General features: G+C 30.4%; 1 long non-coding RNA gene across 1 annotated transcript; it reads left to right on the top strand.

The window, feature by feature from the left end:
- The first annotated feature begins 6,965 nt into the window (after positions 1-6,965).
- On the top strand, positions 6,966-22,553 carry LOC143059626 (uncharacterized). Its single transcript, XR_012973541.1, has 8 exons — positions 6,966-7,024; positions 13,239-13,314; positions 15,239-15,328; positions 15,888-16,138; positions 18,886-19,057; positions 19,770-19,919; positions 21,010-21,138; positions 22,168-22,553. It is a non-coding gene; the product is annotated as an uncharacterized LOC143059626 (long non-coding RNA).
- The last annotated feature ends 448 nt before the right edge of the window (positions 22,554-23,001 follow it).

Genomic DNA, 23,001 nt, shown 5'->3' with positions numbered 1-23,001 from the left:
TTCTTTGATTCGTCGTTTTTACGTGATGACGGCTGACAAATTGGACCTCGTAATTTTAGTATTATAGATATATCGTGAATATACAGCATTGTCTTCAACGTTTGCTTTCTTTGAGGTGGTACCCAACACCTTCACTAAAATTTATTTGCCCTGTTTAATTTTCATAAAATTTTAACAAATGATATACTTTGACCCTATGACAAAAATATAAAAATTTCCAGAATTTTGAACCACCATTTTATCAGAATAATTACACTGGTTATATAGCAGTTTGACAAACACTAATTTTGATTAATGAGAATCTAAATATCCCTTTAATAACACAACATAGTTAAATTGTGTAGATGAGTTTACAAAGTTATTTCCCTGGAGTGTTAGGTACCACCTTAATTGTAACTTTAAAAGCAAACTTGAAAATGTATATCGGTGACAATATAATGGAATTTGACGCGACTGTCATACAAGTGAAAGGTTTAGCTAGCTATAAAACCAGGTTTAATCCACCATTTTCTACATTTGAAAATGCCTGTACCAAGTCAGGAATATAACAGTTCTTGTCCATTCGTTTTTGATGCGTTTTGTTACACTTAAGACTTGGTTTGTATTTGAGGTCCGAATAGAGCTTACGATATGGTTTGTAACCTGTACTGTTGACATCACTCCGTTTGATCGTTTGTAGATACCTATTTGATGGTCAGTTTTAATATAGCTTTACACATTCAATCTAATACATACCCCGATATGTACTTATCAAAATTCTATGAATATGTGCAAAGTTCTTGTGTGAAATTATTGTTTTGGCAAAAAGAAAACAAACATGACGGAATGAGAATGAAAGAATGTTATATATTGTTATGCATGTCTATAAACAGTGTACACAAGCATATGCAGATAATACGAACATGGACATGACATACATTAATAAAAAATATTGCAAATATTTGTTCTCTTATTTGGACTATTTTGTTTTTGACATTTTTTTTTACCTAATATACATAAACGAAACATAACAATCATCATTGCCTTAAGGTAGTTCAGGGGTAAAGAAAAGAAATGACAGAATTTTCTTATGCTTTGTGAAATTTAACTTTGAAGTATTGTTAATGAAAAAATGCAAAAAAATTGGGGGTCACCGGCCATATTATACATATTTTGACTTCTGAAAATGAGTACAAATAGGTTATATGGAAATATAAGGAAAATGGACAAAAAAACAATTTGATTGAATTTTTAAAGCAAAATAAATGACAGAAGTTGCTCATTTTTTCATATTGTAAAGCTTGATGTCTCTATTTTATAAAATTGAAATAAAATTTGGGGGTCACCGGCCATCCAAGAGATTTTTTTACCCCGGAAAATGAGTGCAAATAGGCTAAATATAGGGAAAACAGGCATAAAATATCTTTGATTGAATTTTCAGAGCAAAATAAATGACAGAAGTTGCTCATTTTTTCAAACTGTAAAGCTTGATGTCTCTATTTTATAAAATTGAAATAAAATTTGGGGGTCACCGGCCATCCAAGAGATTGTTTGACCTCTGAAAATGAGTGCAAATAGGCTAAATATAGGGAAACAGGCATAAAATATCTTTGATTGAATTTTCAGAGCAAAATAAATGACAGAAGTTGCTCATTTTTTTCAAACTGTAAAGCTTGATGTCTCTATTTTATAAAATTGAAATAAAATTTGGGGGTCACCGGCCATCCAAGAGAATTTTTGACCTGTGAAAATGAGTGCAAATAGGCTAAATATAGGTAAAACAGGCATAAAATATCTTTGATTGAATTTTCAGAGCAAAATAAATGACAGACGTTGCTCATTTTTTCATACTGTAAAGCTTGATGTCTCTATTTAAAAAATTGAAATAAATTTTGCGGGTCACCAGCCATCCAAGAGATTTTTTTAGCAAAATAACAGTTGTTATGTTCTACCTCGCTATGCTCGTCCGAACATAAATTATTTCTCATTCTATATAAAGAAACAACAAAGACTAATATGGCAGGAGGTACACACAAAACAGTTTTAATATAACATTTTTTCAAAATACATGTATATCGTGCAATCGAATATTAAAGTCCATACATCATGCGTCATTATATTATCTATATAATCATCTCAACTGTGTTCATACTAATATCTACAAAAATAAAATACAAAGAATTATGATTTATACAAAGCATAATATTACAATCTAAATGTAATAAAGTTGTCGAACCAGTTTGGTGTGTGAAATCTCGATGAAATGAAAAGGGCGCGTAAAACAGTATATAAAGTCCGAAAACCGAATTACTCAGTATTCCGCGGAAGAAATAGTAAAATGTAGTAAAATGTGTGTACTGTTTTTGTTTACCTGTTTTAATGTGTTCAGGAATTAACCCTCAATGAAGCATTGGAATTACGTTTCTTTTGCGTAATCACCTGTCAATTGGCAAGTTTTTAATATATTGTTGCATCTGAATAATCTTAACTGGGGTCTCCTTGAATATGGTGATTAATTTTACTTTAAACGCCTTGTTGTTTGTTCAACGTGTTCAAGGCCTTTTATTGCTGAGTATGCGGTAGGGTCTTTGCTAATTATTGAAGACAGTACAGTGACCTGTAGTTGTTTACTCCTGAGTAAACTGGTTTCTTATGAAGAGTCAAAGTCAAAGTGTGCAAAAGCTTGTATTTAAATCGAACAATGCTTGGTTGCAAAATGAGCAGAAGTGTTAGATCATCCTATATTACAGCTTATTGGTGTAATAACGAAGGGACAATTGACACTGACAATTTCGATTTATCTCCTCATCCAGGACAAATTGTACAAATGTATATGCATAGTATTATTGTAAATGGAAAAACACAGACACATTTTTTAGCAAAAGTCAATTGGTACAAGAATTTACCTGCTTCTGTACAGCACTATTATGGTAAACCGATTGAAATACGGTCTTCAGACTTATTTGTTCAAGAAAGGCCTGCATTATTTATACCAGTCCACAGAATTAAATGTAGGTTTGTTCATTCGAAAGCAAAATTTTACTGCAGAGATGTAATAATTGTTGCACCAAGAGAGCGTCATATTTTATAAATCTGGATCCAGTTATAAGGATACAATCTGTAATCATATTGTTTTACTTCATACAAAAAAATACAACTATTAAAAAATTGATTATTTGACAACGTCAAAATTACAATATTTTCTTGTCATGATTCCTTTATTAAATTTCATGAATGTGTCATGACTTTGTATGTGTTTTTTGAAGGAAGTACTTCCTATGGAGTGTATTTGATTATTGTAGATATTTATGATGTTATGAGTATTCTTTTTGTATTTAATATTAAGATGTGTCTTAATGTAGTGTGTTAAACTAAACTTACATGCCAGTACTTGCTTTGAAACAGTAAAATGTAAACACATTAAACATTAAGTTTATTATAAAATAAACAATTTCGTTACAATTATTGTTGTTATTTATATACCACTGCTAATTATTTATGTTTGCTTAACAAATTGCAAAAAAGGTTGAGTTCATTTATGGTTCTAATAACCAGGTGTTATACATGTACATGTATCATCGAATCATACAAAATTTTCATAAACTATTTGGTCACTGCATATCATTCCTTAGCGAAAATCTTTTAAATATATAAAGATGTGTAAATTTTATCACAAAACAAAGTATCGCAAAAAGGTCAAATGTTTTCTCAACAGTTTAAGACAGTGAAGTAGATATATACTCTTTCAGCGAAACATCATGTAGACAATAGTAGTAGTGAGAGATTGGTTTATAGACACGACTATTTACAAAAGGAATACAGAGTGAACCAGTCATGTTCCTTGTTATATATTTCAACATGCACACAGTGCCACGTTTGTATGTCATCCCATATAAATGAAAACAATGTGGGGTATAATGTTCTTGTCCTCTGTATTTACATGTACAAAAAGTTACCGATTACTTCCCGCTCAGGTTTTACATTCAGTTTACAGTTTGGGGGAAGGGGGGGGGATGCAGGGGTGCCTACATAGTTTACCTATACCTTTTGACGTGCATTAAATGTCACAGATAGTCTGTCCTATACATTTTGACATTCAAAAAATATCCAAGATTATCTGTTCTATATCTTTTGACACGCACAATGTGAAAGGTTGTCTGTTCTATACCTTTCAACATGCATAAAATGTCACAGAAAGTCTTTCCTACACATTTTGACATACCACAAAATGTCAAAGGTTATCTGTCCTATACCTTTTGACTTGCATAAAATGTCAAAGGTTGTCTGTTCTATACCTTTTGATATGCACAAAATGTCAAAGGTTGTCTGTCCTATACCTTATGATATGCACAAAATGTCAAAGGTTGTCTGTCCTATACCTTTTGACTTGCACAACATGTCAGAGGTTGTCAGTTCTATACCTTTGATATGCACAAAATGTCAAAGGTTGTCTGTTCTTTACCTTTTGACTTGCACAAAATGTAAAAGGTTGTCTGTTCTATACCCTTTGACTTGCACAAAATGTCAAATTTTGTCTGTTTTATACCTTTTGATAAGCACAAAATGTCAAAGGTTGTCTGTTCTATACCTTTTGATATGCACAAAATGTCAAAGGTTTTCTGTCGATTACATTTCAAGGTTCACGAAATGTCAAAGATGGTCTTTTGTATACATTTCAACATATCAAAATGTCAAAGATGGTATTTTGTCAATAAAAAGGCGACGAAATAGTATCTGTAGAAGAAGGTAGTCTTTTGATTGTATTTCATTATATCCAAAAGTCAATCAAAAGACGATTTTTCATGCAGTGTATTTTGTCGACAACTACTGTCGTTCTTTCGTTTTTGCAATGTTAGTATGATATATATATATATATATATAATTGTGACCCGCCATGACATTTGCAGGCTTATGGAGGTAGAACGTCATTGTTAGAAAAATTATAAACATGATAAATATCGAGATTCAATGAAATACGTATTTGTGAAGAAGAGATAAACACTTTCCTTGGCTTCTTTTTTTGCTGACTCCGAACTATACATTATATATATAAGTTTTGAAGAAGTTTTACTTTATCGTTTGAAATGAAAAATATTTGAATCTACATTTTAAATTGATACAAAAAAAAATCAAATTTCTGCTCTATAGATTTCCTTTCATAAATGAAATCTGAAATATGTCCCTAACAAATGCACCGTATCAAATGAATATAAGAGAGCACCCACTTATAAACTGTTACGCGTCGCATACTAAGTATAGAGACATGCATAATAAATCTAAATTAAAAAAAGGAATTCTTAAAGCTTACTTTGACACATTTTTAACGAACTTCATTTCAACAAGTTTAAATTACATGTTCTAAAATAGAGCTACAAAAAAAAAAATAATGCTCTGCTTTATAAATTTTCTTTCATAAATGGATTCTAAAATATATACATAATAAATGTACCGTATCAAATGCATATATGAGAACACCTACTTATAAACTGTTACGCGTCGCATACTATGTTTAGAGACATGCATGATAAATTTAAATTAAAAGACGAATTAAAAAAAGGAATTCTTAAAGCTTACTTTGTAATTTGTTTAACTAACTTCATTTCAACAAGTTTAAATTACATGTTCTAAAATAGAGCTAAGAATTGTTTGTATTTTAGTAATTTTAAGTCTTTGAAATCTTATTCAAATACGCTATTGAACATTACTTAGAGCCAGTAAATACAATAATTTTGTATTTTATAAATTAGTGCCTTCAATAAATACAAGCCGTCATAGAACAGTCTCATTTTCATACCGATATTCGAAATGACTCGTGTCATTGCTATTACAACAAATATGTCATTATAACACGACAGAGAGTTTTTTTTCGGAATATTCTAGATAAATATACAAAAAGCAAATTTTAGACAATGTACCCTCCTAAGCCTGGAAGTGGCTAGTCACATATAATTAACGGCGATTTTCTCACAATGACGTTCTACCTCCATAAGCCTGGATATGTCGTGGCTGGTCACATATATATATATATGTATCGTGAATATACAGCATTGTCTTCAACGTTTGCTTTCTTTTCAAATTTGAGGTGGTACCCAACACCTTCACTAAAATTTATTTGCCCTGTTTAATTTTCATAAAATTTTAACAAATGATATACTTTGACCCTATGACAAAAATATAAAAATTTCCAGAATTTTGAACCACCATTTTATCAGAATAATTACACTGGTTATATAGCAGTTTGACAAACACTAATTTTGACTAATGAGAATCTAAATATCCCTTTAATAACACAACATAGTTAAATTGTGTAGCTGAGGTTACAAAGTTATTTCCCTGGAGTGTTAGGTACCACCTTAATTGTAACTTTAAAAGCAAACTTGAAAATGTATATCGGTGACAATATAATGGAATTTAATGCGACTGTCATACAAGTGAAAGGTTTAGCTAGCTATAAAACCAGGTTTAATCCACCATTTTCTACATTTGAAAATGTCTGTACCAAGTCAGGAATATAACAGTTCTTGTCCATTCGTTTTTGATGCGTTTTGTTATTTGATTTTATCATGTGATTATGGACTTTCCGAATTGATTTTCCTCTGAGTTCAGTATTTTTGTGATTTTAATTTTTCCTTTTATAGCATATTTTTTAATGTAGTTAAACGTATTATTACTAACTTCATTACAATAATATTATTGTTGAAAATACTATCGTTGGTAAACGCTTGTCACAAATAAACTGACAATTCAATATTCAGATATAAGTATTTCTAATTAACCAGGTCTTAAGTTACTGTTTACCTATTTCTATAATTTCAATTAGTTAAATTAGACAACATTAAGAATATAACCACAGTATGTACTTGATACGCATAACTTCTTCCTGAAGATCACATGACATGACGAAATAAACAAAATAAATTATTTTTATATTTGTACATTTATTTTGTTCCTGATCGGTGTTGATTGGCTTAAATAAATAAAGTCTATGCCGTACGTATGTAAACCCCCCAAAACAGTGGAAATAAATAAATGTTTATTGCTTGAGGTAAGATCAAATTTTATAAATGTTTTAAAATATTATGTGCATGATATGATTTTCTCACAAACATATTGTCTACAGGTTATGTTGCCAATGAGTGTCAATGTTCTGACCTAAATCGAGTACTAAAATTACATTTGTAATACTTGGTTTGTATGTGAGGTCCGAATAGAGCTTACGATATGGTTTGTAACCTGTACTGTTGACATCACTCCGTTTGATAGTTTGTAGATACCTATTTGATGGTCAGTTTTAATATAGCTTTACACATTCAATCTAATACATACCCCGATATGTACTTATCAAAATCCTATGAATATGTGCAAATGAACATAACAAAGTTCTTGTGTGAAATTATTGTTTTGGCAAAAAGAATACAAACATGACGGAATGAGAATGAAAGAATGTTATATATTGTTATGCATGTCTATAAACAGTGTACACAAGCATATGCAGATAATACGAACATGGACATGACATACATTAAAAAAAAATTTTGCAAATATTTGTTCTCTTATTCACTGGTGGTAAGCGGATGGTCGTAACTAAAAGTTACGACCATCCGGAGAGGGGAGACAACTCTAGGCATAAGTTTTTCCTTTCCGATTTTCGTGCACTAAAAGGTTCATTTGAACCAAACCGCTTGTCTCGTACATACTATTCGGCAGTCCGGTGATATTAAACCCAAATTTGATGCATTAAAACATTCCAATTTTCGTAAAATAGTCATTCAAAAATTCAAGCATGATGGTCGTAACTTTAAATGTGTGATGGTCGTAACTTCAACTATAGTATTTTGGATGATGGTCGTAACCGACACAAGATGGTCGTAACTTTGAAAGATGACCGTAACTCGAGTATTTAGACAAACTTGTATTAATGTATTTTAATTGTTAAAGTAATAGACTCAGATGTAATATATGATTTGCTACAAACAATACTATTTGTAACTCTGGTAATGATATGCAGAAATCAAGCTAGAGAATTATTAAACATACACATTTCTGATGGATTTCAAACGCTCATCTTTTAGGAGAAACAGTGAAAACTAATAAATAAAAATAAATAAATAAATAAATAAATAATCTTTATTTCAAGAGGATGATCCCATTAGTTAAAACTAACCTTCCTGCGAGTCCTCAAAATAATAATAACATAGTTATAAGTACACACAGTATTATAAAGTTATGTTATACACAATATACAATTATTATTGAAATAATAATGAAAATGCATATTAATTTGCACAATTGATGAAAAATTTGTAACATTTTGTTTAAAAAGATACAAGTGTATCACTCATTTTGATTTCATTTGGTAAACTGTTCCATATTTGAGAACCTGAATATGTAAATGTTTTCTTTAAAAAAAATTGTTTTTGGTTTTGGAAGATTTAATAGTTTTTTATCAGCTGAACGTAAGTTATAGTTTTGATTATCAGTAAAATGAAAATTTTATTCTAAATAGTTAGGAACCATACCATTAATTGATTTAAATACAAGTATTGCCTTTTAGTATTGAATTCGTTTTTCCACATTTAACCAGTGTAAACTATTAAACAATAAACTGGATGATGTCATTATGTCAGCTTCTACTATAACCCTAGCAGATTTCTTTAATAATTTATTAAGTTTATCTATTCCACTCTCACAACAACTTCCCCATATATTGCAACAATAATCAAATAATGGCAGAATATAAGCATTAAAATAGATAATACGTATATGCATAGGTAAATATTTTCTTATCTTTTGTAATAAGTTGATTCTATTTGATATAGTAATTGACATTTTATCTTTTTGCTGACTCCAATTAAAGTTTTTGTCAATATATAAACCAAGTAGTTTTTCACAATCTACATTTTCTATTTGTTCATTTGAAATATTGATATCAAAACTGTTTCCAGTTAAACAAAGCCATTGTTTTGAACCAATAATCATTGATTTACTCTTTTTTGGCATTTAATTTCATACAATTTTGCGAGCACCAGTTTTCAATTACATGAATATCATTTTGAAGGTTAGAAGCTAACTGAATTACATCATTACCTTTACAATGTAATGTAGAATCGTCTGCATATAAATCTATTAATGAATGTTCTATATTAAGTGGTAAATCATTGATACATAAAATAAATAACAAAGGGCCCAGGATAGAACCTTGTGATCCACCAGTGTTTCTGCATTTAGTATTAGACATGACGTTATTGACCTTAACTTGTTGGCTTCGTTCAAACAAGTATGACTTAAACCAGTCAAGTGTACTATTAGACCGTTGGTTTTCCCGTTTGAATGGTTTTACACTAGTAATTTTGGGGCCCTTTATAGCTTGTTGTTCGGTGTGAGCCAAGGCTCCGTGTTGAAGGCCGTACTTTAACCTATAATGGTTTACTTTTTAAATTGTTATTTGTATGGAGAGTTGTCTCATTGGCACTCACACCACATCTTCCTATATCTATTAGAAACATTATAATATTCAAGTTTTTTCAATAAAATTATATGATTAACCAGATCAAAAGCTTTCTTTAAATCTAAAAATATAACTCCATTTATCTCTCCATTATCTTTTTTTGCTAACCATTCATCTACTAATTAAGTATGTGCAGTAGTATACGAATGTTTAGTTCTGAAACCTGACTGTGTAGTATTAAGAAGGTCATTACTATTTAAAAATATATACAAACTATTAGCTATATGTCGTTCTATGATTTTAGATAGACAAGCCAAAACTGCTATTGGTCTATAATTATCAGGATTACAGGCATTGCCACTTTTAAAATTGGGCATACTCTTGAAGTTTTAAAAATACTTGGAAATTTACCATAATTGATGTTTAGATATATGTCAAAGCTGGTAAAATGACATTGCTGCACATACTCAAAATAATTGGTCCGACATCATCTAAACCAGTTGCTTTCGACTTGTCAAGTTTTTTAAAATACATATTTACATCTAAAATGCTCATTTCTGGTATAATGAATTTTTCACTACCCCTTTGTAACTTTGATTTTACAAATTTATTAAGTGCATCAATTTAATCAACTCGCATTAAGCCAAAAAGTATGTTAGGGTTGAGAATTGATATATTTTTTACTGTACGTTAAGGCATTAAATTATTAAATGCACGTGTATTCCCTTATATTTGTTTTCAGTATTTTTTATTTACGACTTTTTTTTTTATCTGCAATCATGTCGGCAGATGAAATTATTAAACGTACAGTCTGAACAATCATATTTAAATCATTTATTGCAGCTCTTATGTCTTAGAGTTTTTGAGTCTTTGTTTACTCCTTGACTTTTTTTAAATTGTTATTGTCTTATAAACTATTGGCCTTCAAATATTCGTCTTTTGATCGTTCATGAGGAAATAGAATCCACAAATGCACTTCTGAGTCAGGGTTGAGTTCAATATCGTAGCTGCTACGTAGTGCTACGTAGATCTTGACGATTGAACATGCAGCTATAGACTAGTTGTTACATAGATATTGATAGCAGCTACGTAGCCGCTACGATATTAAACTCAACCCAGGATTTTATTACGTGTTGTCGTTATTTTTTATCGATTACATAACGATTATATATTGCTGTATAGTATTGATATTAGTTCTAAGTATTGGTACGGAATGAAAACTGAATCCATGGTGTCGCAATAATCATTGTGTTAACTTCGAAAGTAGGAAAATTGTTGATATATATTTTACACTGCTACATGCACTGAATTTAAGAGTAAAATAAAATACTTGTTTGTAGCCAGGATAATGTTACAAAGACTTAGGTCAAACTAAATGTACTGCGGCAATTATTACATACAAATCCCGGTATGCAGGTTGAAAATCATGTGTAAGTTATATGTTTACATTGTATGAATGGCTACAAGCTACTCATGGACTTCGTCATTGGGCATTACTGTGCACCTGATTATCAGCTTGATTTCACCAAACAACAATATGACGTCTAAGCATCCAGGCTAAGAATAAAGCGTATGTTCTTTTTAAAACTCAGGTACAGACCTGCGAATTTGCGGGTATGCTCTAGTCTCGATAACGACCTTCATAACCTATCAATATGTTAAGCTTATTTTGACTCCTTATTAATACTCTTTCGACTTAATGTATCATTCTTCATTTGAAGATTTAAAAAAATCAACTAGTAAGTACATCCTCAAAAAGTTTATGTTTGCAATAGATGCGAATTCCAATCGGAAAAAAATTTAGAATACTGCTATTTCATGTGATGTCCATTTTGTTAATTTGTTTCTTAAGGTTTGTGTACCCTTCTGTAGCCATTTTTGTACGAATTTTTCAAACCTCAGTTGTATCAAAACTAAAGATATAATAAATAATAGAGATAGATCATTTAGTACATGTTCCAAGGGGAAACTTGATGCAAAGCATTATTTTTTACTGTTTCATTGCATTTGATAGAAAAAGAGGACTTTGTGGCAAATAAATCAAGATTTTTATAGAAAATCCACAGCCTTTAATACAGAGATTTTTGTTATAAAATTTGAAACATAAATTACTCACTTGATTTTCTATGATGTGCTAGTGTTTATTTTTTACAAAAAGTTCTAAGTAACCTGTAAATTCCAAAACACCTCGTGCTGAGTCACTAAAGTCGAGCGCACCCTTAAAGGTGTACTTGATTTTGGCCATATTTATACTCGTCTTAACCAATAACTACATTTATAAACTTGTTTTAAAGAAATCAATGCTAGCACTGCATGCAATAATCCTATATCTATCAGTCATCAAATTGCCAAATATGAGAGTACAAGGATAAAGGCTGTGGATTTTCTATAAAAATCTTGATTTATTTGCCACAAAGTCCTCTTTTTCTATTAAATGCAATGGAACAGTAAAAAATAATGCTTTGCATCAAGTTTCCCCTTGGAATATGTACAAAATGGCCTATCTCTATTATTCATAATATCTGTAGTTTTGATACAATTGCAGTTTGAAAAGTTCGTACAAAAATGGCTACAGAAGGGTACATAAACCTTAAACTCATTTATTTTGTAATTAAAACAATTACATATATTTGATACATTTTGTGCTTTTTATTTCTAACAAAGAATGATCATAACCAGAGCTGTGTTTCTTGTTTTAAAATGATTTCTCCACTTTTGAGAAATTTACATTGTTAATGAATTTAACCGCTTACATTAATTCAACTATTTGCCTCTTTATTAATTTTATACATTATATTTTTAGAATATATGACTGTTCATTTCATTTTGTATTGTTTCGTTCGATTCGTTCCAATTTTCTTCTTTACAGGTATCCCTCTCTCCATCTAGTTTTTATTATTTGGTGAAAACAACTTCACAAATATATAATATGATATATGATATATTCATATAACAGAAGACACGTTTAGAACTCTTGACTGGTTCGGTTACATTTGAAAAATTTGGAATTTTAAATCGAACTTTAATCAAAATTCCCCAAAACTAATATTTGAAAACTTTTAAAATTTCTGAATTGATAAGTGTTACACGCATTGACATTGCTTTATTTTACATTGTATGTAAAAAATGAAAAAAAAATCTTCAGAAGTACATCATATGAAATACTAGTATGCATATACTAAAAGACACGTTTAAAACTCTTGACTTGCCTTATTCGGTCTTATTTAAAACAGAGTTACGACCATCACAAATTTAAGTTACGACCATCCTCAATATTTTGTTTTTTTTAGTTACGACCATCATGCTTGAATTTTTGAATGACTATTTTACGAAAATTGGAATGTTTTAATGCATCAAATTTGGTTTTAATATCACCGGACTGTCGAATAGTATGTACGAGACAAGCGGTTTGGTTCAAATGAACCTTTTAGTGCACAAAAATCGGGAAAGAAAAACTTATGCCTAGAGTTGTCTCCCATCTCCGGATGGTCGTAACTTTTAGTTACGACCATCCGCTTACCACCAGTGCTTATTTGGACTATTTTGTTTTGACATTTTTTTTACCCAATATACATAAACGAAACATAACAATCATCATTGCCTTTAATACTCGATAAATATTGAATATGATCTCCTTTTAGTGACTGTTACCTTTTATGATATTTATTTTTAACTTTCAATAAACAACTATACGAGTACTATAAAATAGCATTAGCTTATTCGTTATCTAATTTTTATATTTCTATGTATTGATTTGTTACAATATATGAGTTTGACTCTCCCTCTTGTATCTTTTGTCCCTCTTTTGCAGGATGATATTTTAAAAATAACAAATTTACTAAAGGTACAGACAGAAGTTAAGATTTAGATTTGATATACAGTTACAGGTAAGGATTTTTTTAGTTTTTTGTTCTAAATGTTTTATTGTCAGTATTGATCATTTTCCGTAGTATTTACTTTTTGTCCATTGTTATTCCGCATATTGTAATAAACTGATAAACTATTTACATGTATGTTTGCATTTGTCTGTGCTGAATGCCTGGCGTTGGAGGTTTGCCTAGACGTAAAACCAGGTTCCACCGACAACTTTTCTGTTGGGAGGTCCTTACAAATTCAGAGATAAGGCAGTTTGACATTCCATCTTGATGACTATCTGCGTTTTCATTTTTGAGTAGCTCAGTGGTTCTATTGTTTCTTCTGTTTCTTTGAATAGTTGCTTTAAGTTTGTTACCCATATTCTGTTTATCGAAATATGACTGTGGTATGATTGCCAATGAGACAACTTGTATCATTAAGAATGAAATGTCAAAAACTCCTTACGTTTTCGTTCCTTGTAATAACTTTTAAGGGTATCGTAAATCTGTTAAAAATAGGCCTAATTTTGCCCTTCTGTAATATACCTAGTTGTATATAGTGCAATTCCCCAATTCCAGCCAAATATCCCGGAAAAAAACTTTTATTATAGGAAAAACATATTGTATTAATTGCTCACTTACTTCATCCTATTTCATTAAAACTTTTATATACATGAATCTAGCCATATCAACATGCTTAACAAGACTAGTCCCAGCAATGTAATAAGAAAATGCACATATCAAGTCAGAAATATGAGGGTTGTTTTTTTATTCTTTTTTATTTGTTGGTTAATAAAGTCGAACGTATGATTTTATCATGTGTTATGAACTTCCTTCTTTGTAAATTTACCTTTCAATTCGGTATATTTACTTACATTTATTTCAACGACGTCTTTTATAGTCTATAACAAAACAAATAACCTAATCATTAAATCTGTTGATGTTCTTCCTGTTAAATACTGATTGGATGTGTTTTCAGTATTTTAAATTCACACAGGATTATATAGAAAACACAAAGAACGATAAAATACAATTGTTCAGTGCATCTGTTTTACAAATCGTTATTATGATTAACATATGTCTTTGTTTATTTTCGCGTCTTTAGTGTTACAAAATGTATCCGATTTAGTTTCGTATACTTAACGTTTTGTTTGTTTGATATCAGGTCAGATGAGCAAAATTCAGTTACAACATAAATTGTCTTACATCCCAATTAAACACATTTTGATGTCACGATAAAAGGCGACCATGCACAAATCCCACACATATACATTTATAGAATTTTTTTTTTTAAAGATAATTCAAAATGAAAAAAAATCATGCAGAAGAGAAAATAAATCAAACTTAGTTGTAACTGTCGTATCTCCGGTGTTGTAATATCTTTTCTTTCAACCTGAAAGTCAAAATCAATAAAACAAGCATGTGTCCCTAGTACATGGATACCTCATCCGCACTTTTCTATGTTCGTTGGACTATCAAAATGTGGAAAAAATTCAAATTTGGTATTACATTTAGAACAACAATATTATAGGGGACCAGTGTACTAAGTTTCAAGTTGATTGAACTTCTGCTTCATGATAAATTACCACGACCAAAAACTTTAACCTGGAGAGGGACAGACGGACGAACAAATATATAAACGGACGAACTAACACACATACTAGAAAACATAATGCCCATCAATGGGGCAAAAAAAACATTGTAGTCATCGCCTTTAAAATATCAAAATTTATATTTCTATAGCAAAAGAACATAGTATCACACGGTCACTCGATACAGCGGTTTAAAGACTGAATGTATTTTATTCATATAGTAAAATGAATTGGATAATGTAATTGACATAGAACTTAAAGAATTGTATTATTACTTAAGCAAATTAGAAGATGTTATGCATAACCCGTTTTTGTTGTTCTAATATGATACTATTGTAAGTTGTCTGTGTCTTTTTTACTTATAGAGATCATGGCATTGAAAATGTCGGCTGAAGCTATTGTCATAATGATTTTGGTATCAGTCCAGATCTGTCAAGGAAAATTCTCAGTGACATGTATGTTTATAGATATTGAACTTACTGGTTATTTGTAATTATTTAATATTCAATTCAATATGATTCAATGGATCTTTAGATATCTGAGAGATTCAACACTGATAGTATGATAAGACGCTTATTGATTTTGATTGTTTATGTTTTAACGCCACTTTTAAGCACTGCATTTAGACTCTTTTCGTGGAGCCAGTGTTGTACTGGTAGATGAAACAAGAGTGCATGGAGAAAACTATCGACCTTCGATAGGAAAACTGGTAACCCGTGTTAATTAAGATGAGAGTCGAGTACAACAAAAAGAGCGAGGTTTGAACTCACAACCTCAGTATTAAATGGCTAGTGATTACAGTAGTAAACTTTTTTTTATCAATCGTTACCTACTAGACGTTTAATAATTTGTTTCTAACTAAATTTAAGAAAAGTACCTTTAATTGATTTTTGGTGGAACGAAATTACAGATTTGAATTGATTTGTTTTTCTCTTCTTAAGGATTTGCCTTTGTTTTATCAAAACATGTATATTATTGAATAAGCCTTTTTCATTTGTTTTTACCTTTTATTAGATTCATTTCCAACTGATTCGTGTTTCTCGGATCCATATCTTGTTGACGGTAATACCATGGTTTACATGAAGTTTGAAGGTGATTTCGGCAGCCAGGAATGTAGACAAATGTCATTCACATTTCCAAAATCTGCCTTTTATTCATATAAATTGTGCGCGACGGAGCTATACTATAGTAGCCTAAAATGTCAGAGTAAACTTTGGTCTTGGGTCAACTCCGACTACGACAATACTGCTTATAATGAGGAACAGGTAATTTATATTGTGTATTGTACTGTATACGAAAAATTAAAAAAAGTATTAAACAAGAAATCAATTAATGCTTTTAGAAATGTTTATTTAATTTTTTTTAATTTTTTTTTTTTAATATTAAACATATTTTATTAACAATCACCTGTTACATCAACCCTCAGTTGCCCAGGGAAGCAACTAAGGGGGCCCCAATTTTTACAGTCTCATTTGTCGGGGAAAAGCAAATGAGAAAAAAACTCCCACTATAAATTATTAACATCAACCTTTATAAATATTATCTATCCTTGTACAAATGTACCTGCAATCAATATCGATCTATATATCTATACATCTCACCATATATAATTATTTGAATAAAGTTTGTTTTTTATCTTCATTTATTTCTCACAAAGGCTACCTGTATTTATTAAGCAGTTTCAATTTTATCGTACATCAAGTCTTTTGTTATGTTAATTTCGATTACATTAAATTTCTGGTCGAGTAATCATTTACCACGTGCGATTTGTTAAAGGGATGTGTAGTTCATTCATAAAAAAAATGGATTAATGATTTTGATTCCCAATAAGGATTAATATCAAAGATATGGTGAGTAAATATTTGTTTATAATATGAACATGTTGATACAACATGTCTTGTTACAATTAGATGATATACATGAATATATACACAACAGAAATTACATGTAGGGAGTTGCGAGCAGTGTACATATTATTATTCAATCAGTATCAAAGAGGTCATTGAACTGACCTGACCATGCAAAATTAAATTTATATACAAAAAATGTCACACATAGTAGAAAAGGCTTCGATTTTCGTATTCGGTTTAAAATATTTGAGCAGAAATTGCATTTCATGTTTTATCATATTTAAAATCACCAATTTACTTATCCCTTTCTTTTGATATTTTGCGATATTTCTAGTTTTCCAGATAACCCATTTCGTGATTAAAAGCACCGTATTTAAAATTTGGGTATAAGATGCATCTGCATTAATGACCCCAAAAATTATACTTGTTTCCGATTTTTGTAATTTTTGGATATTTAATTTTGAACAAAATTCCCTTATTTTCTCAAAAATTTCCCGCCAAACGTCTTCCACCAGTTTACAATAAATAAAAAGATGAAATACACATGTAGTGATTCTTTTTCATTGCAAAAGTGACACTTCCCGTTTGAGCGATTCATTTTTTGTAACTTTTCTTCAGTGTAAATTATATTATGTAGTAACTTCCATTGAAATTGTTTAATTTTCCTGTTAGCTAAATTCTTATTCAAAGTTTCCCAAATGTAATCCCATGGTAGTTCATTCCCAAAATGTAAATTCCACTTCAACTGACTTATTGGAGCTGTTTTATTCTCATAAAAGTATCTAATATCTTTAAGGCATACTTTTTTGGCATCAACGACAACTCTTTTTTTTTATAAATTGACAAGAATTTATTATTTTTATAGGTCCATCAGAATTACTATGTATACTTAGTCTAGAGTCTGTTTTTAAAACGTCAATTTGTTGAGGTGTTAACGAAGATTTAATGCGGCTATATTGTGCAATCCAATTCCTTTTATCTTTAAGACAGTTAAAAATATCAAGGGATGTTTTAAAGGATTTATTGTTTAAGTCCCATATATCTTTAATTTTTTTTATTCCACTGGAGGCAAAATTTGCATAATATAATGCATGTCCCTTGAACTTCAATTTACAATTGCCGAAAATATTTTCTTCTAAAAGGTCCTCTTTCGTGACCGATTTTTGGATTTTCTGTAAGTCAGTCCAGGAAATTAAAAGTACTTTATAATATTTGGACATTTGTATTTGCTTAAAACATGTAGTGTCCGAACAAGAACATATAAAAAAGTCTGTATCATATTTTTCGTCTAGTGACGTTAACCAGTATTTTCCTATTGCATTCCATTTTTGTGTTTTTAAGTTGACAATACTGTACATACTTTTCACTTGTTTTGATTTAATAAAGTCCCTTAAGTTTATCATTCCTATCCCCCCTTTTTCTTTCGGTAAACAGCACACTGTTCTAGCGACTTGGTTTGTTTTCCCATCCCATATAAAGGACCATATTTAATTTTATTGTTTTATTTCTCTGATACATTTCATGTATGTTTAACATATACTGTATATTTGCTATGTAAATAGTTTTTATTAAACATGAAATGAAAGCAATCTTTAGTGGTTACGCGAACATCATTTTTGGAAAAGCCTAATACAAATGATGAAAATCTGGAGGTGAAAAAAAATCTTTATATTGTGCTACCTTAAATCGAAAAAAAAACTGACAACGTCAAATCTTAAAAAGAACAATATAAATTGGGTTACAACAGGCTACATTGATTGTCATAAGTTCAATCTCTATCAAACAAACAACTATGTCAACAAGGAATAACAAAATGACTTATAGACATTGCTCATAGGCAAACATGAAGGACAAACATACATATAAAGGCAACAGAGGTATATTGTTGTTAAATAGTCATAGATCGATTGAGAGAAAACAAATACGGGCTACAAACTAAAATCGAGGGAATCACATAAACTATTAGCAATAAGACGAAAACTAAGGAACTACAGGAACACATAAATGCAACAAAATCAAAGATCACCAAACATAGAAACGAACAATTTGATGAAAACTGACATTTTCCTGACTTGGGACAAACTTGTACGTTTTGCTTTTTGCTGTAATTAGTTATTTGTCCTCAATGAATACACTGTCTATAACCATTTCTTTCTTTCTAGATATCTGGGGAAGGCTGCTCAAGAAACTCGTATGGTTCAAACAGAATGTTCTCACGGTGTTTATACAGTTCTGATCAAATTGTATTTAAGCTAACGAAATCAGAGAGAGTGGTCCAAGACAATGTAAATGACACTTTTAAGTTTCAAATTGAAACAAAATGGGATTACAATTGTGAGTAATTTTATAGCTGTAACTCTAATTATCTATAAAATATTCAAACTATACATCATTGAAAAAGTGAACCATGCACACAAATGACATCAAAATATATATTTTCCAATTGCAGACGTGATCTTTTTCTAATACTTAATAACTATACGGAAAATAAATTAAGGCACAGTAACTGCAGATGATGTGCTTCTACTTCTACAACCGCTACTACAACCAATACCACTACTGCTTACAAATACTACTACTACTACTACTACTTCTTCTTCTTCTTTCTCTACCTCTCTCTAAGACGTAATTCATTAAATTAAAATTCAACACATTTAGATAAACACATTGTTTTCAAATGAAAATATTTCAATTAAACTGCACAATACGAAATTAACACAAAATATCATACGATACACTATAAATATCAGACTGCTGTAGACAGGGTAGGCAAAACATTGTTAATTAAAACACGTCAATTCCGTATACAGTGATTAAAAACAAACCTTCCTTCAAGCCCAAAAAACATATTACAGACATTTCTAATAATGTAATTCTAAATTCCAATTAAAATCAGAGAAAATCATGAAGAACGTTGATTACGTACACGATACAATAATGTTATAGGCTTCAAGTAAAAACACTGTCAGCCAATTAGAAGACACGTTACCTCAAATTACTGATTATTCAAATTATTTGCATACTATATTATATAAAACTCATTTAGATGACATGATTGGTGTACTAGCCGGTAGCATTGTTGGGCTGTGTATTTTCACTGGAATAGGAATTTGCTTGTGTATCAATTGTCGCCGTAGAAAACGAGTAACAGGAAGATACTGCGGCACATGTCCCACATACATACACAGTTGCCGGAGTAAGTTTTGTTATCTTTCTTGATCTTTTAAGGTTTCAGTAAACGATGAACACATATTATTCAATCAATCGATGCAATTTTACTAAGAAATAAACGAATTTGCTCTTTCTGGTATATCTCTCTATCCGAATCTTCGAATTAACAAATTGCGGGAGTCAAAAAAAGTCACACGAGCTGTATGCATTGTATTACAGCTAACTACATGTAGGTTTACAGTCATAGTAATAATGCCACAAATATACAGTTTCACAGATCGCACTTTGTATCATCGGTATAACTATACAATTTATGAAACGTTGATAATAGAATAAAAGACAACTTATGTAGGAGACCGACTGTCGGACTATATATATATACTGTAGCTGTAGGCTATTTAACATGTTTTAACGAATGATAACAAAGAGAAACAAAATATGTTTATTGACCTATGAAAGAAGAAGGAATATGGTTATTACGAAAATGTACCGGTTTTAATCTTAGATTTAAATTATAAAATTTACTTGTAACCGTAGTATTATGATTAGTTGGTTGCACTAGTTTGTTGCAGTGCTGTCGTCTCCTTCAAAAACGCATCATCGTGCACTTTATCAAAGACTGAAACTGCTGAATGTAAATTGCATTATTGCGCTAAGAAAATAAGTTACACTATTACTTTCCCCTTTACATGTGATTGCTCTTATAAATAATACCATATACGTAGCAAAATATTTCGCAGGTTGAAAAAACAAAACAAAAAACAATTGTATAAGAAATTGGAACTGCAATAGAAAATGCCTCAATCGCAAAGTTATTGAACGCAAATACATCGCACATTGAAAAGCGTAGTACATTGTGCTGTGATGATACGAAATTACCTAGAATCAAATGTATTGTAATAAAGAAAATAGTTGACAATTATGAATGTCTACAGTAGTCTGGCATTCATAATTGTTATTTGATTTTGCCATGTGATTATGGACTTTCCGAATTGATTTTCCTCTAAGTTCAGTATTTTTGTGATTTTACTTTTTTTCAATTTCTCTAAATTGTAGGCTAAAACTGAAAACGATTGAATTATCGTCATAAACTTATAATTCGAACATAATTTCAGAGTTCATGAAAGAAGGGTTAGCACAAGGCATCTCAGGAGAATTGGCTGCAGCTGGTATATTGTTATGTTCCTGTGTAATTTGTAGACGACAAAATTATAAACAACAGGAACAAGATCAATGTGAAAAAGGTACACAGCCCTTGAATGGTGTAATATTCTTTACAGACACATATGAGTCCAAAGTGTAAAGGAAATTTACACCACTGAATTACCATACGGGTTATACGAATAATAATTATTAATATGGGGGAAATAGGTTTTTATGATGTGACAAACACAACTGTTACAAAGACAATTTTCTAATAGAGAGACTTACAAAAGAGTTGGATTTGTTCAACAACATTGATTTTTAGTTTATAAATAGTAAGGCCTCGATTATCTCTAATAACAGCAAGTAATGTAAGTAATACGCAAAAAAGTGTAATGTTATTATAAGATATCAGAATTTTGTATTACGAACTGTTGTTCTCTTTCATCTTTTCCACCAATTTTAACAGTCGTATACTGTGGATTCATAAATATTCGTTGGAAACCGATTTTCGTGAGTTTCGTGGGTGCAGGTGAAAACAAAAAGAAATATGAAACGAATGCCAAAATTTTTATAGGTTTTGTGTTAGATATTGACAAAACCATGAAGTCAAATACCCACGAAACTGCAAGTTTTCCTCATTCAACAAAAATTAATACCCACAAAAATAAATGAAATCACTGTATCACCAAACGGAGACTTATGTAGTAGACTTACATACTGCGAAATATAGAAAACACATAACAAAGAAAGCTAAAACCGTCTAAAAGTGATAAAGTAATAGGAATATATTGTAATTTAAAAATACTTACAATAAGAACACGATCAAATGCAGATTCCACAATACAAGACGATTTATTGTCAAAGATATTCTTTTCTGTAATACTGCGCGTACAAACGGCAATTAGGTGAACGTAATTGATGAAGTCCTTATCTTATCCCAAAACGTAACCCATTCAACATAAACAAAATTTCTGTATCTACTTCCATACCAGATGTATTGCAGTTAACTGGTTAGTTTAATTCATTCCAAAATTGCATCCATGACAATACACAACATTCGTTAATAAACAAATTATTGATTCATGTTATTTTGATAGTTGTTAAGTTCTCCTTTGTTTTCTTTATAGTTACTATTGAAACTGTTGACACCTCAACTGATTCAGAGACCAAATGGGAAACCGTCACGGGCTTTAAAGATCAAGACACAGCTCCATTGTGTGACAGTTAAAATTGCAAACATTTTAGGATAATGAAAAAAAACATGCTTAGATAAGAAATAAATAATTATAGCTCTGTATTATATATATATTTTATAAACAGTACAATGCACCTCTATCAACATTTTAGAAATTTGAATTGATTTACGATAATTAATGTGGCAAAGTGTTTTTTTTTTTATTGTTGATAAAACTGTGTTTGAATAATAATATGTATACCTTATATAGTTTGTAAGAAGAAAACTGTACAGTATACCAAGGACGAAATTTATTTCGAATATACAATTTAAACGTCATTCTCATGTTGCTTGATTTACCTTCGAGGTGAAGAGAATGGAATTCTACTTAACTGTTACAAATATATTACACGCTTTTCAATCAATTGGGATAAATTATACTTTACTTAGTTGGGCACTAGTTAACTGTTTGGACTTACATGACATAACCATCGATGAAATCTTCTGTAGATACAACATGCCTCGCGTATACAATTTTAGCTCTAGTGAAAAATGAAATTTAGTTTATTTGATAGTGTTTTCATCATGTCCATTAATCAACATCCATTATTCATGAAAAGGAAACAGAACTTTTGAATATTGTTTCAAACAGGAAATGAATATTTTACATGCAGGAGTAATAGAGTGCTACTAAAACATACATATAAATAAGGAGTTAACAATTTGAAACTAAAATCATCCTTTTTGTCGTAATTTTGTGTTCTCCACTGACCCTCATTGTTCATTT

The sequence above is a fragment of the Mytilus galloprovincialis genome, chromosome 14 (genome assembly GCF_965363235.1).
Source record: "Mytilus galloprovincialis chromosome 14, xbMytGall1.hap1.1, whole genome shotgun sequence".
Classification (NCBI taxonomy): domain Eukaryota; kingdom Metazoa; phylum Mollusca; class Bivalvia; order Mytilida; family Mytilidae; genus Mytilus; species Mytilus galloprovincialis.
The sequence above is the reverse complement of the archived record's forward strand: the minus strand, read 5'-3'. Positions and strand labels throughout refer to the sequence as shown.